Source organism: Anthonomus grandis, chromosome 22 (assembly GCF_022605725.1).
Source record: "Anthonomus grandis grandis chromosome 22, icAntGran1.3, whole genome shotgun sequence".
Classification (NCBI taxonomy): domain Eukaryota; kingdom Metazoa; phylum Arthropoda; class Insecta; order Coleoptera; family Curculionidae; genus Anthonomus; species Anthonomus grandis.
The window spans coordinates 42,047,284-42,061,621 of NC_065567.1; the positions used below are offsets into that span (position 1 = coordinate 42,047,284).

The window sequence follows — 14,338 nt, forward strand, 5'->3', positions numbered from 1 at the left end:
TTCATTATATCTTATAATTTTTTTATATAGATATATTAAAAATATCAAATAAAATTGCTGGAAGGACAAGTAATCATTAACCGCTAAACTGTTGTTTTCAATGAGATTATTTAGGGCATGTAATTATAATTTTTACAATAAAACTTAAATTTTCATTGGGTAACTAAGAATGCTTCGGTCATCCTCCACTAAATTTATTTAAAAATTAATAATCCTACATGTTTCGGACATATAACATGTCCAGCATCAGGGATACAAATTAAGGATTTTCGTCATACATATTAAAGCTATCCGGTTATTAGGCTAAACTTTTGACCTTGCCGGAGGCACTCTAGTTTTAATATGTATTGACGAAAACCCTCAACTTGTATCCCTGATGATGGACATGTTATATGTCCGAAACACGTAGGATTATTAATTTTTGAATAAATTTAATGGAAGACGATCGAAGCATTTTTAGTTACCCATGGACATATTCACTCCACTGCAAGTATGGACTACTTCTTCAACTTTAAATTTTCATATTTAAATTTTTTTGTAAGTAAGTGTGTATAATAGTGATTTTAGTTTATTCAGTTATTTGTTTTATTATAAAATTATTTATCTTAGTGATAACGTAATATTTTGTGTAACAACAAATAACTTACTTAAATTTTTTTTTTGTAAATCCACATATCTATTTGTAAGGTAAAAAATAATAAGCAATTCAATTTTCATTGGAAAATTCACATTTCTTCTAAGCATAAGTGAAAAATATTATTGTTGACGCCTTGAAGAAGCTAATATATCCGTTCCAATATGGGGCCGAGCGTTATCTTGTTGGAAACTAACATTAACCAGCATTTGAGTTTATTGGCTTCACAAGTACCTTCGGATATTCTATTGGCCTTAGGGAAATACCAAAGGAACTCTACTACTTGGCTGATTCCAGCTATGACTCGTTACTGGATCCAATTACTCATTCCAGGAAACTAAATTAAAATACGCTTGATCTTAGAAACTACGCTATATTTAACCAAGCCTAGCATCCAAACCTCCATCATAAAGTTATCCAAAAAGCCATGCCTACTGAGGCATTTTCAGAAAACCCTGATAAAACCTCGAGTTGGTGGTGCCAAGAACTGGACAACCTCGTGGCAGAGGCAAGAAAAGCTTTCATTTAAGCAAAAAATACAAGAATACCGGAGTACTGACGCCTTTATGGAAGCCACCTCAATCAATACAGGGTGTTTCAGAACTATGGGATCAAACTTCTAGGGGTTGTTCAGTGCAACAGTAGAATCCATTTGAGTATAGGAACCCATGTCCGGAAATGTGTCACTACGCCACTACGACCCTAAGACGCGTTTAAATTTAGAAAAAATATTAATTACCTAAATAGGATCTGATGCATTTATTTTTACCTTTTGTGTATGATACAATCACAACAATTGTTCAAAATATCTTCCTCCAACCCCAATACACCAATTTAAATGCCGCACATGATATTGACGGACTACACTAAAAATTTGATCCTTGTTTTGAATGATTTCCAATGCTGCTGTTATTCGTCCGATTAAGTCTAGCTCTGATTCTACTGGAGTTTCGTAGACTAAAGACTTTACATGTCCCCACAAGAAAAAATCGTGCGACGTTAAATCGGGTGACCTAGGAGGCCAAGAAACTGCTCCACCTCTGGCAATCCAACGGTGCCCAAACCGCTGAGCCAAATACTCGCATACTTGTACAGCAAAGTGAGCCGGCGCTCCATTATGCTGAACCACATTTGCTGTCTAATGTTTAGTGGAACATTTTCAAGGAGTTCTGGGAGAACTTCGTCCAAGAAACGCAGATAAATAGGTCCTGTTAACCGTTAACAATGCCTGCCCATACGTTGACAGACCAACCAACGATTCTGATGTTTTCTTGGAAAAATTGCATAAGGATTTTCTTCGTCCCAAACATATTCCTACTATTAAAAATACCGTCTCTTGTGAAAGAGGCTTCATCGGTCCACAAAACATATCATAAAAAATTTGATTGTGCAATGATGTGATATAGAAGCCATCGACAAAATTGAACTCTAGGATGATAATCGGCTGCAATCATACCTTGAACTTTCTGGAAGTGTTAAGGATGGAGTTGTTGCTCGTATAGTACCCGCCAGACAGAAGCGTTACTCGTATTCATATTCTTAGCGACGTCACGTGTGCTATTTGATGGTTCATCGGCAACTCGCTGAAGCACCTCTTCTTCAAATTCGACCGTTCTTACGGTTCGAGCAACACCAGTATCATGCATCTTGGTCTTAAACATGCCTGTCTCAGCGAGCCGCCAATGAACCGCAATAAACTTTTTGTATCCAGGATGCTGTCGTTCGGGATAACGTTCATGATACAACCGCGATGCTGCTCGTGCATTGCAGTTTGTTGCTCCATATGCCAAATGCATATCCGCCAATTCTTGATTGGTAAAGTTTTCCATTAGCAATAAATGCTACAAAATTTTTAAACATGACATTGAGAATTGACATTGATAAGCGTTGATTTTAAACAATTGTTGTTATGGTATCATGTACAAAAGGTAAAAATAAATGCAGCAAATCCTATTTAGGTAATTCATGTTTTTTATAAATTTTAACGCGTCTTAGGGCCGTAGTGGCGTAGTGACGCATTTTCGGACATGGGTTCCTATACTCAAATGGATTCTTCTGTTGTATTGAACAACCCGCAGAAGTTTGATCCCATAGTTCTGAAACACCCTGTGTAAAAAGATTGTAAGACTAAAGTAGAGCGAAGCATGCAGAATATACTGCAGGGAAATAGAGAAATATACCGATGCTGCGAGACTCCAAAAATCTCTTAATAAAGGCCCATGTCGGGAAATAAGCAAGCTACATAGGGAGGAAGGCACATTTACTGCCTACTTCCAAGAAAACACGGATCTACTATTTGCACACTTTCTTGCACACACACTTTCCTAAGTCCATCTCCAGAATTACGGAGGATCCGATCCAGGTATCTTACTTATTCTCGGAGGCGGATTGGCTACTTGCTACGCATAATACGCGAAGACAAAATAAAGTAGGTACTCTCAGTGCGGCACCCGATGACATTTATTAAGCACTACTTCAGTGGGGCTATAATCCTTTTGCTTGAAATCCATAGAAAAACTCTGCCAAATATACATTTATATAGAAATGAAATCCTGACGTCTAACGCGCTTCCTTCTAACCAACACGCATGCGCTCCAGGGAGATCAATAGACTCTAAGCTCAGTGATAGAGTGGGTGGAAAGATCGATGAGACCACAAAGAGTCCACTCTACGTGTATTTATTGACATCGAGGGTGCGCTTGAACACGTGCACAACATTCTATAAAATAAGCCCGTCGCTAGAAATTAGAAACACCACAGACATATTGATCGGGTGGATTTTCAACATGATTTCCAAGAAAATGATAAGGCAAAAGGTATGCAGGACATCAACATTAGGGAAATTGATCAAACGAATGCAGGTGGATCTTCAAATCACAGAGAAATGGTGTGCGGAATATTTCCTATCCATTAACCACAAAAAGACTGATATAGTGTTCTTTAACAAAAAGAGGAAATTAACATCTCTTCTGACACCCAAATTATTTTGCACCTCACTAAGTTATTGTAGTAGGTCTGACTCGTTGGCAAAGTAAATTTAAACTCTCACATTATAAAAAGAGTACAGAAAGCATATGAGGGGTCTAGTATCAAGTCTGCAATCTCTAGTTTTTACCAAAAATGAGTTAGTTACGTCAAACTCTTCGTTTTTTAAAGCTCTCTACAAAAAAGGTGGTCATGAGAATCAAAAGCGGCATTATCCGCATATAAAATAGTATGCAATTATCAAACGCGGCAATCTCCATAAGTCGTTAAGTATCAAAGTCGGCTATCTCCACTTTGACCAATAAGAACACACCACCGTTAGATTAATGGCAGATGGTTGTAGTGGCCAAAACAAGAATACTACTCTTATCGGTATGTGTTGCAAATGGCTTTCGTCAAAAGGGCCAAAACATGTTGAGACCATAGAGGTAATTTTTCCGGTAGTTGGTCATTCCTTCTTGCCAGCTGATAGGGTCCCTGGCAATATTGAAAAAGAGAAAAAAAAGTTGAAAGTTTTAACACAGCCAACAACCTATTTGGAATTGTTTTCAAAAAACGCCACAGTTAGTTACTTGGTCAAAATTGTAAGGTTTTCAATTGAAAAGAAACAATCTCGAGTGTTTTAAGACCAACCGGTATATGGTATTTTTCTTTCAAAAATACAAAACGGTTCATCTTACAAAAATGTAAAACTGGAAATGTTACCATCAAAGGAGAATTACGGTACAAAAATAATTTGCAAACATTTAAAAGTTTTTTAAAGAAAGGATGTAGTCTTCATAATATGATTGACCCTGTTATTATAGAAAGTGGTCTGCAAAAAGTTAATTCGCTGAAACTTAAAGATGTCGATAAACTACTTACTAAGCACTTTGGTAATAATCGGAGATCCCTGGAAGAGCTTAGATTTTATAAAGAGTTTCTCTCTAATGATATCGAACAAGAGGAGCTAGTAGTTAAAAAAGGAGAAGATAATATTACGTTAATAGGTGATGAAGAAACTGAAGAAGCCACCTGTAAATATTTGAAGAAATTCCTTCTATTTTGATATAATTTATTCATTCATGTTTCAAAATGCTTTCTAGTTAGATCATTTTGATAATAATATGTTTTCTTTAATTATATAAAAAATTAAATTATTTGTAAAAACTCTTCAAAATATTATATAAGATTTAGCATTTCATTTCAACTAGTTTTGGTATCAAAACCGGCAATATCTTCTCCATCAGTTTTTCCTATTTTTTCTTAAAATGGTTAGGATTTTAGCAAAACTTTCTTTACAATTTGCCGTAGTTTGCCATTTTCTGTTATATGAAGCCTTTTTGCCTTAATATCAGGGAAAATAAAAGTATAGCAAAATTTTGTGCTTTGCTCAAAGTGCTAGGCCCCTCATATATCTCTTAGGAGCAGTATCGACTTACAATTGGCAAGACCTGGGGCTTCTTCCCCAGGGTGGTTATATTAGTCTTACACATCTATCATAAGACCTATGCTAACGTATGGCGCTATAGTCTGGAGTCATAAAGTTGATCAGGTCACAATTCGTCAAATATTAAACCATGATCAAAGAATGTCTTGCAAAGAATGAGAACCACAACAAGCAAGGCTTAGTAAGTCATGGTGTGTCTTGCGCTCCTAGACATTTATGTCAAGGAGGTCGTCTTACTCACAATGATGCGCTTTCGCTTTACATAAACATAAGTATAGACACAAGCCTGTAAAGAGCTCGCCTCTGGCAAGAAGCAACAAACTCGCTTACTATACTGGAAGCTCGAGTTGACCTTATCTTGCCAATCCTTGCTTTCAACAAACCCTACACAATTAACCAATCGGGTGGTGGGTATTACTAATATCTATTCGGACGGTTCCAAATCCTCCAATTCAACACAATGAATATTAGGCACTAGGCCAAGTGTTTTTAAAACTAAATTATACTGCATAATCCCGGTGGCAGAACAAATAATCGGTAGCAACGTTACTGATAAAACGGTGATTATCCACACAGACTACAGACAGGCAGTTCTTGCGCTCTCAAGGTCGCCTCACGTCGGAATTAGTGCATAAGTGCAGCAGTGCCACCGCATCCTTGGAATGGAATGCTGAATGAAATGAAATGGAAGCTTCTTCCAAAAACATAGTGGAAGTCAGCTGGATCAAGGGACACAGCCACAATATGGGAAATCGGGCCGCCGACTCTCTTGCCAAGAGAGCCCCCGCTTGCCAACCAGTAGGGCCGGAGCCCTTCGTGGATATAACCTAGGAAAATCTCAGAGAGCTCACAAATCTCACTCTTACACGCTTTTCAAAAATGGTGGGATGATACTTAAGGCTGCAATTCATCCAATGAACTTCTTAGCTGTCAGAACAAATTGAAGGAAATCCGCAAATTGTCTCTGACTAAAGGAAAACTATGTCTTATAACAGGCATCCTAACTGTAAACTTTTTAAAATTCAACAAAGCAGGAGTCCACTATACAGGGCATCCAACCAAACATGAAGGCGAGACAATGGAGCTGCTAAATTGCTCTGCTCTCATCAATACGTAGCAGCATTCTAGGCATATCCCACCCATCCTTTGAAGAGATCTGGAGGTCCCTTGTCGACATTGTTGCGCTCGTTGATGGGATGGGCTATTTGAGCTGAGGAAGAAATCCCCTACTAATTCAACAGAGGTGCAAAATGGGCCAACACCTAACTGCAATGGTGCACTTAGCGTGCACTTAGCCCTTGCACCACCTTCTTTATATTTACAGATACAGAACTTAGATACAGGTGACAACAAGGATGTAGGTTTAAAATTATAATTAAATGGAAATTACTTTTGCTATCATTAGGCAATCAGAACCATTACGTTTGGTCGGTTAACACAAAATTTTGTAGACAGACCATCTTTTCCGGAAGAACTTTTATTCTTGATACAAAGTACCTCCTTGCTGGAAACGAGAAAAGTGAAGGTCTAACAGAAATATTTTTTATGAAATGAATTGATATTTTTTTAAATTGTATTACGAAAGAAGCAATTTAACTCGTCCAGAGACACTCCTGGTCTGGTAACTGAATGATTTTTTATGATAGATTTATTTACTGTTCTCTAGCGTCCTCTCTATTTGTTTGAGTTATTCGTACGAGTAGAGTAATAAGAGCAGTTTGCCAAAAAAAAACGTAACTAATGAGCCTTATTTAAATCATTAATGAATGTAAAGTATATGATGTACTTTTAATAAAAATTTGTGACTTGACGTAAGAAAAGAACTAAGAAAAAGCTATGCCTTTACAGCCATAGAGTTTAAGCTTCCTCAACAAAATCTACTAATAAACACAATCAAAAGCTTTTGATAAATCGCAAAAGACAACTGTAAACGTTCTCTACCATTAATCTGTTAATATTTATACAGTGACCGCCTAAAGTTCCGCATAAATTCGATAAAAATTAGAGACATGATTTTTTGAGAAAACGCTCGGATCCGTCGATTTTTATTTTAAGTTGCGCATTATTTCACATTAATTTTTGTATACAGGGTGGAACAAAAAAAAAGATATGACGTCATCGGTCATTTTTTTAAATGAAATGCTATATTTTTTATTGCATTTATGAAATATAGGCAAAATTCCAAGCAAGTTTTGTATAACACACCTTATCTCAAAACTCAACTGTTTCAGAAATATTTACATTTAACCAACAAGAAAGCAAATAAGTACGTCTATTTTTTTTTTTTTTTTTTTTTTTTTTTTTTTTTTTTTTTGGGTCGGTGGAGAAATTCTTTATAAACACTGGTTACGCGGCGCTGCCCCCAGTAGTGTGGGACTCAGTGTCGAGTCTGTTTCGTCCTATACCCACTAAAACTCCACCGCTGGGTGGTGCCCTACACTGCGGTCTGCTAAGAAGCAGTCCTATTGTGTCTCATACGTCTTTTTACTAATAAAGATAAAATGGAGGCTAAAATGTTAAAAACTATGAAAACTCTTATTAATGTATCAAGTGTTCAAACAGATCCCCATTTACTTCTTGGCAGAAAGCAAGACGGTTTACAAACTCATGTAGAAAACTATCAATTATTTCGGGCGATATACGTCTAATTTCATATCTAATTCTATTTTTCAAATCTTCTACGTTGTTTGGCTTCTCCATATAAACTTTACTTTTCAGGTACCCCTATAGAAAATAGTCGCAGGGATTTAGGTCTGGTGACCTGGCCGGCCACTCTATTGGCCCTCTTCGTCCTATCCATCTTCCTGGGAACACTGTATCCAAGTAATTACGGACATCTCGAAAGAAATGTGGCGGTGCGCCGTCTTGCTGAAACCACAAATTATCTGTCGGGACAGCAGGGTCTTGTTCGTCTGGGTATAGGGCAGCCAAAGCAGGGATAAGATCTTCTTGAAGAAAATTCAAATAACATTGTCCTGTTATGTATTCTTCGAAAAAGTATGGCCCTATTACTTTATTTTCCACAATACCAGCCCAAACATTAATAGATTTACGGTACTGTGTATGAGCCTCAGTTGCCCAGTGTGGATTTGAGACTGACCGGTACCGACAATTTTGCCGATTTACGACACCGTTTAAATACAAATTGACGGTTATTATTGCAAATGTTTATCATTTGCTCGCAAAATTGGTTTCTTCGATCAGGATCGTCCTCATTTAATTCGTGTATTAGTCTAATTTTATAAGGGTGGTATTTATTTGCTTTTAAGATGCGTCTTACTGACGTTCCGGATATATTATTATCAACTGAAATTTGTGAAGTTGCATTGTTTGGATTTTCTTCGACGAAAAGCAGAACGTTTAATTTTGTTTCTTCAGAAATTTTTAGACGACCTGATCTTGGCAAATCCCTAACATGACCTGAAGTTGTGAATTTGCGCTCTATTCTACTAACTGTTGACTGAGAAATAGGATGGTTTGGGTATTTGGCATTAAACGGTTCACTTACTTCGTTTTGCGTGCGCACTCGATCCCCGTACCCTAGTATCATCAAAATTTTTTTTCAATGGGTTTCTGTTAAATTAGCCATAATTTATTCCGATAAAAACTTTAAATTTTCGAATTGACAGTCACATTCGAAAATGAAAATTCTTTACAAGAAATAGAAAAAGAATTCATGGAAATAGAAACAATTGGCAGGGTTTATAACATTATTTTTATCCTCGATTTTACCTTAATTTGTAAATAGATGTACTTATTTGTTTTCTTGTTATTTAAATGTAAATATTTCGGACAGTTGAGTTTTGAGATAAGGTGTGTTATACAAAACTTGCTTGGAATTTCGCTTATATTTTATAAACGCAATAAAAATATAGCATTCCATTTAAAAAAATGAACGATGACCTCATATCTTTTTTTTTTGTTCGACCCTGTATACAAACATTTGTATAAAATAATGCGCAACCCTAAATAAAAATTGACGAGTCTGAGCGTTTTCTCAAAAAATCATGTCTCTTATTTTTATCGCATTTATGCGGAACTTTAGGCGGTCACTGTATACAGTGTGGCCCAAATTGGGTGTACATGTATGGGTATCTTGGAAACTATAAGAGATAAAAAATTGGTTAAATGGGGAAAGTTATAGGGCATTTAGTTACCAATAAAGTGCCGCTTTCAGAACGATTTTATCTTTTTCCGATTTTGAAATATTTGGAAAAAATTAAAAGGTTGCATTTTTGAAAAAAGGCTGTATTTTTTTATTTCAACGTATTTTTAAAATCTGTAAAAACATTATTAGGACAACTTTTTAAGGACAACGCATACCTGAATTCAGTTTTTGTTTTCGACGTTTCGGTTCTGAGATTTCATCCTCAACTTCTTTTTTTCTTATGGCGGCCATTTTGTTTTTTTGCTAAATTAAAAAGATCTTTTTTTTCCCTTTGAAATGATGTATAACACTTTATAAAAATATTTCATTCTTATGTCAAAAAGTTACAAAGTTCATTTTTCGCGGAGTTGGCCATGAATGCGGAGGCCATGACTACGGAGGCAATTTGTCATATAAACAATTATTATTGCTTAATGATTTACCGTCATTTACTGACAGTTTTGCAAAATATTATTTATTTGATTTAACTTTTTATCTTGTGTTAAATAGTTTTTTCGTATCTAGTTGTTTTCGTTTGTCTTCAGTGAGTTTTGTTTAAATTTTTAATTTCCGAAAATAGCCACGCGATACACCAGTGAAAAAAAATTTGACATATTGGAATGTTATATTACATGTAATAGAAATGCAAATCTTGCAATCGCTAGGTATTTGGAACTGTATCCTGAGAGACAACAGCCAGGTCCAAGACTATTCGCTATGCTTCTCATGAACCTTAGAACTCATGAAAGTTTTGAAATACCAACGCCAGAAAATTATCAAAGGGACAATGAAGCTCGCGATGAAAACATTTTAGATCATTTTAATGCCAACCCGAAAACATCGACCCGAAAAGCTGCAACTGATATGAATATACCAAGGACTACCATTCAAAGAGTCCTTAAAAAAAAATAAATATCATCCATATAAGCCTACTATTGTTCAAGGTTTAAGGGATACAGACTACCCAAGACTATTAGAATTTTCAAACTGGTTTGTAAGGCAGTGTCAAAAAATACCTAATTACAGCAGGAAAATTATTTGGACCGACGAAACGTTTTTTAGCAACTGCGGAGTATTAAACAGGCATAATCGTCACTTTTGGGCTACTGAGAATCCTCATGAAGTAGCTGAACGTAGACTACAAGTAAGATTTGGATTTAATGTATGGTGTGGTATGTATGGTAAGTTCATTACCCACTCCACAAAATAATTTTCAAGTAAAATGCTATAATTGTTTTTAGATAATCACCTTATTGGGCCCTTTATTTATAACCAAACATGGGTCAAAGATATTTAAATCTTTTGGAAGAGCAGATATTACCTGCCGTGAGAGCTATAATACCTGAACAACAAATATGGAGTGATGTGTGGTTTCAACAGGACGGGTGTCCCGCACATAATACTCGGGACGTTCAAAACTTGTTAACGCAAGCATTTAATAATAAACTTATCGCGAACCGCGGTGCTGTAAATTGGCCAGCTAGGTCTCCAGATATTACACCCCTGCATTTTTATCTTTGGGGATATGGTAAAAATGAAGTTTACGAATTTGAACCTCCTGCGACACTCAAACAACTACAGGATAGGGTTCGGAATGTCTTAAATAATATAAATAGAAACACCCTGCGCAAGGTAACTAGAAGTGTTTTAAAGAAATGTGAAAAATGTTTTAACAAAAATGGCCGTCATTTTGAATAGTTTAATGTAATATTATTGTTACAAGTAGTTAATTGTTTTAGTTAGAAATTACGTAAAAGTATAAGTTAGCAAGTTAGTAAGTTAATAAAAATTGTGTGTATGACAAAATGCCAATAAAAGTCATGGCCAACTCAGCGAAAAATAAACTATCTAATTTTTTGACTTAAACACAAAATATTTTCATAAAGTGTTATACATCATTTTAAAGGGAAGAAAAAGATCTTTTTAATTCAGCAAAAAAACAAAATGGCCGCCATAAGAAAAAAAGAAGTTGAGGATGGAAACTCAGAACCGAAACGTCGAAAACAAAAACTGAATTCAGGTATGCGTTGTCCTTAAAAAGTTGTCCTAATAATGTTTTTACAGATTTTAAAAATATTTTACTTTTTCCATAATGCAACTTTTTGATTTTTTCCAAATATTTCAAAATCGGAAAAAGATAAAATCGTTCTGAAAGCGGCACTTAATTGGTAACTAAATGGCCTACAACTTTCCCTATTTAACCAATTTTCTATCTCTTATAGTTTCCAAGATACCCATACATGTACACCCAATTTGGGCCATACTGTATAATTACAAGTTATATATGCCATATGGGCCATATGGCTCCTACTTATTTCTCCCAGAAAATCAAATTAGAATACGCTGAGAATTTATTGCAATAGGAACTCCAACTAATTTCAACGATGATATTTCCATTTTTCAATGAGTACGTGGAGTCCTTTATAGACACGTTTGAGAATAAACCTCGCATCAGTGGCACGCAAAGTAAGATTGTCAAATAAAACAGTAAGCAAGGCGTTAAAATTTAATACATTTCACCTATATAAAATTCTTTAATAGCTTTTTAATAATGATTTTTAATAATGATTCTGTTACCTGAATTTTGTGATTGAATAAAATTTTATAAATTCAGCCCAACCCAAAACGTCCAACTATCAAAAGATTTCTTGTGAAGCAGACGAATGTAATTTTTTTCTTAATTTAAGAAAATTGTCGTTACTAGAGAAACGAAAACCCAGTTCTTATTAGAGCAATATACATAATATCCAAAGAAGGTGAACATGTGGCAAGCATTCTTGGAAATGCTTTTATTAAGTCTATTTATATTCATTGAAGAAAACGTAGCGAGTAATAGCTCGATTTAAATCTGCTCGAAGAAGTAATATATCCATTAATTAATGTATAGTGTATCTAAAAATAATTAGCATTTTTACCAAATGATTTAAAACAATTTTCAAATAAAATTTATTAACTAATATTGTGTTTTAAAATAGTGCTTGGTTCTAGTTTTGTTGGTCTAGATTTAAATTTCATTATCTCTTGTAAAGGTAATAAAACTGATTATACTAAGTTGATATAAGTAATTGACAAACTATTTATTGCGCTATGTAGAAGTATTTATTATAAGTTTTGTGAAGTATATTTAATAATCATTTACGTACCTAATAAAAAAGCAATAAACTCACATTAAAGAATTAATTATTACCTTGTGCAGCTCCTCAATAACATTAATAGGTGCATTTTTATTACCTTTTTCGAGATATCTTCGAAGTAATGAATTATAATGCAATATTTTATTTGCGATAAAATTTTCGGGGAATTAGTTATGAATTTTATTGTAATAATCAGTACATTTTTAATTACATGTTCGTATTTATTTGCGAGGCAAATAGTAATAAACGGTTATATTTTTATTGGGAATTCGCATTGTTTCTAAGCCAAGTTCCTTAATGGGTTTTGCTGTCATTTCTTCGACGCCTTACACTAAATAGCGCGTTTTCCACCATCCTTGGCTCATGGGTAAAATGGGGATTTGTCGAACAACAAAACTGTATACTATCCTCTTTTACAGTATGTCGAAGAGATGACAGACACCTCGCCATTCCTCGGTCCATAGCAAATTCCAAAAAGTGTCTGTCATCCTTTTCGACATACTGTGAAAGAGGATAGTATACAGTCGTGTTGTTAGACAAATCCCTATTTTACCCATAAGCCAAGGATGGTGGAAAACGCGCTATTTAGTGTAAGGCGTCGAAGAAATGACAGGTGTATTTTGGAATTTGCTCTTAAATAAGAAGCAACCCTTACCAAGGGGATAATGTTTTAGAATGAAATCAGCTCAGGTAGAAAACCCTTCAGTATTTCCCCAAGGCGACTCGAAGAGCTATTTCCGATACTGTACATTCAAGAACTGAATAATTTAAGATTCCGAGAAGATATAAGAATTTGTTTCGGGCAGGATATTCATTGAATACGAGTATGGAGGGAGCCAACAAGAGCAGCTCAGCTTCCTCATGCACACCCCTTTCTTTCCTTTGCAGGATGATGTGATATGGCTTAAAAGGCATCAATCGTTTGGACTGGCTCGCACTATCGCCATCATATATACCATAGAAAATGATTGAGACGTGCTTTCCAGGGCAGTGGCAGCACGCAGAGACCCACCTAGAACTATATAAGAGCTTGTATATGGTGCTCGGGAAGAATTCCACAATATTCCTCAATAGCATATCCCCAATCTCATAGAAAGTATGGGCAGGCATCTCCAAGTTTGTAGAAACGCTACAGAGACAACCAAGAGATATAAACACAGAGACTTTCAGCTAACGCAGGAAGATAAGGAGTGAACCTGGAAAGCATACGTGACAAACCTCTTTAAAGACGAACGAGAGTATTTAAAGGAGGAAGATGGACGAATCACTTAGGTGTTCTTAAATAGGCAGTGGAATATGCAACTAAGATAGCCAAAAATAATAAGGCTGCAGGACCTGACAACATTTCGATAAAAATGTGGAAAGCATTGAATGATCGAAACTTGACCAGCCTTACAGAATACGTAAGTAGAGTAAATGAAACGGGGGAAATTTCAAGAGAGCGGCTTAAATCAGTGTTTATTTTGCTATCTAAAAAATGAATAATCCCAATCATGCGACAAATATCAAATGGTATTGACTTTAAAAATCCTCTTAAAAATTATCCAACAGAGAATATATCACAAATGTGAAGAACAACTGGATGGGATGCAATTTGATTTCAGAGAGAGATTAGGAACTAGAAAGGCTTTGTTTGGCCTAAAAGTAATGCTACAGAAGTGTAGAGAGACTAGAGAGTATAATAAAAATGTATTCGTCTGTTTCGTCACCTCCAGAAAGCCTTTGATGAAGTCCAAGACGACTATAAAAACATAATAATCACCCTGTTATCACAAGTAGTTCGGGTCTAAGAATATGAATATCGAGACAGACATTAATGACCTACTAGATGCAGACGAAGAAATTAGGGTCAGGATAGAAATGGCTCGGAAGACATTTATTGCTTATTCTTCAATGTTTATAAATAGAAACTTGTGCCTAAAAATTAGACTAGGGTTCAAGCAGTGTTAAGTGTGGTCGATCTACTGTATGAGGTGGAAACCTAGATTTTAAAAGCCTAAACTGTCAAA

General features: G+C 35.4%; 1 protein-coding gene across 2 annotated transcripts in view; it reads right to left on the reverse strand.

The window, feature by feature from the left end:
* The window catches only part of LOC126748531 (uncharacterized), a 35,583-nt gene that overhangs the window by 9,367 nt on the left and 11,878 nt on the right, over positions 1 to 14,338 (reverse strand). The gene's annotated exons all lie outside the window — the stretch shown is intronic.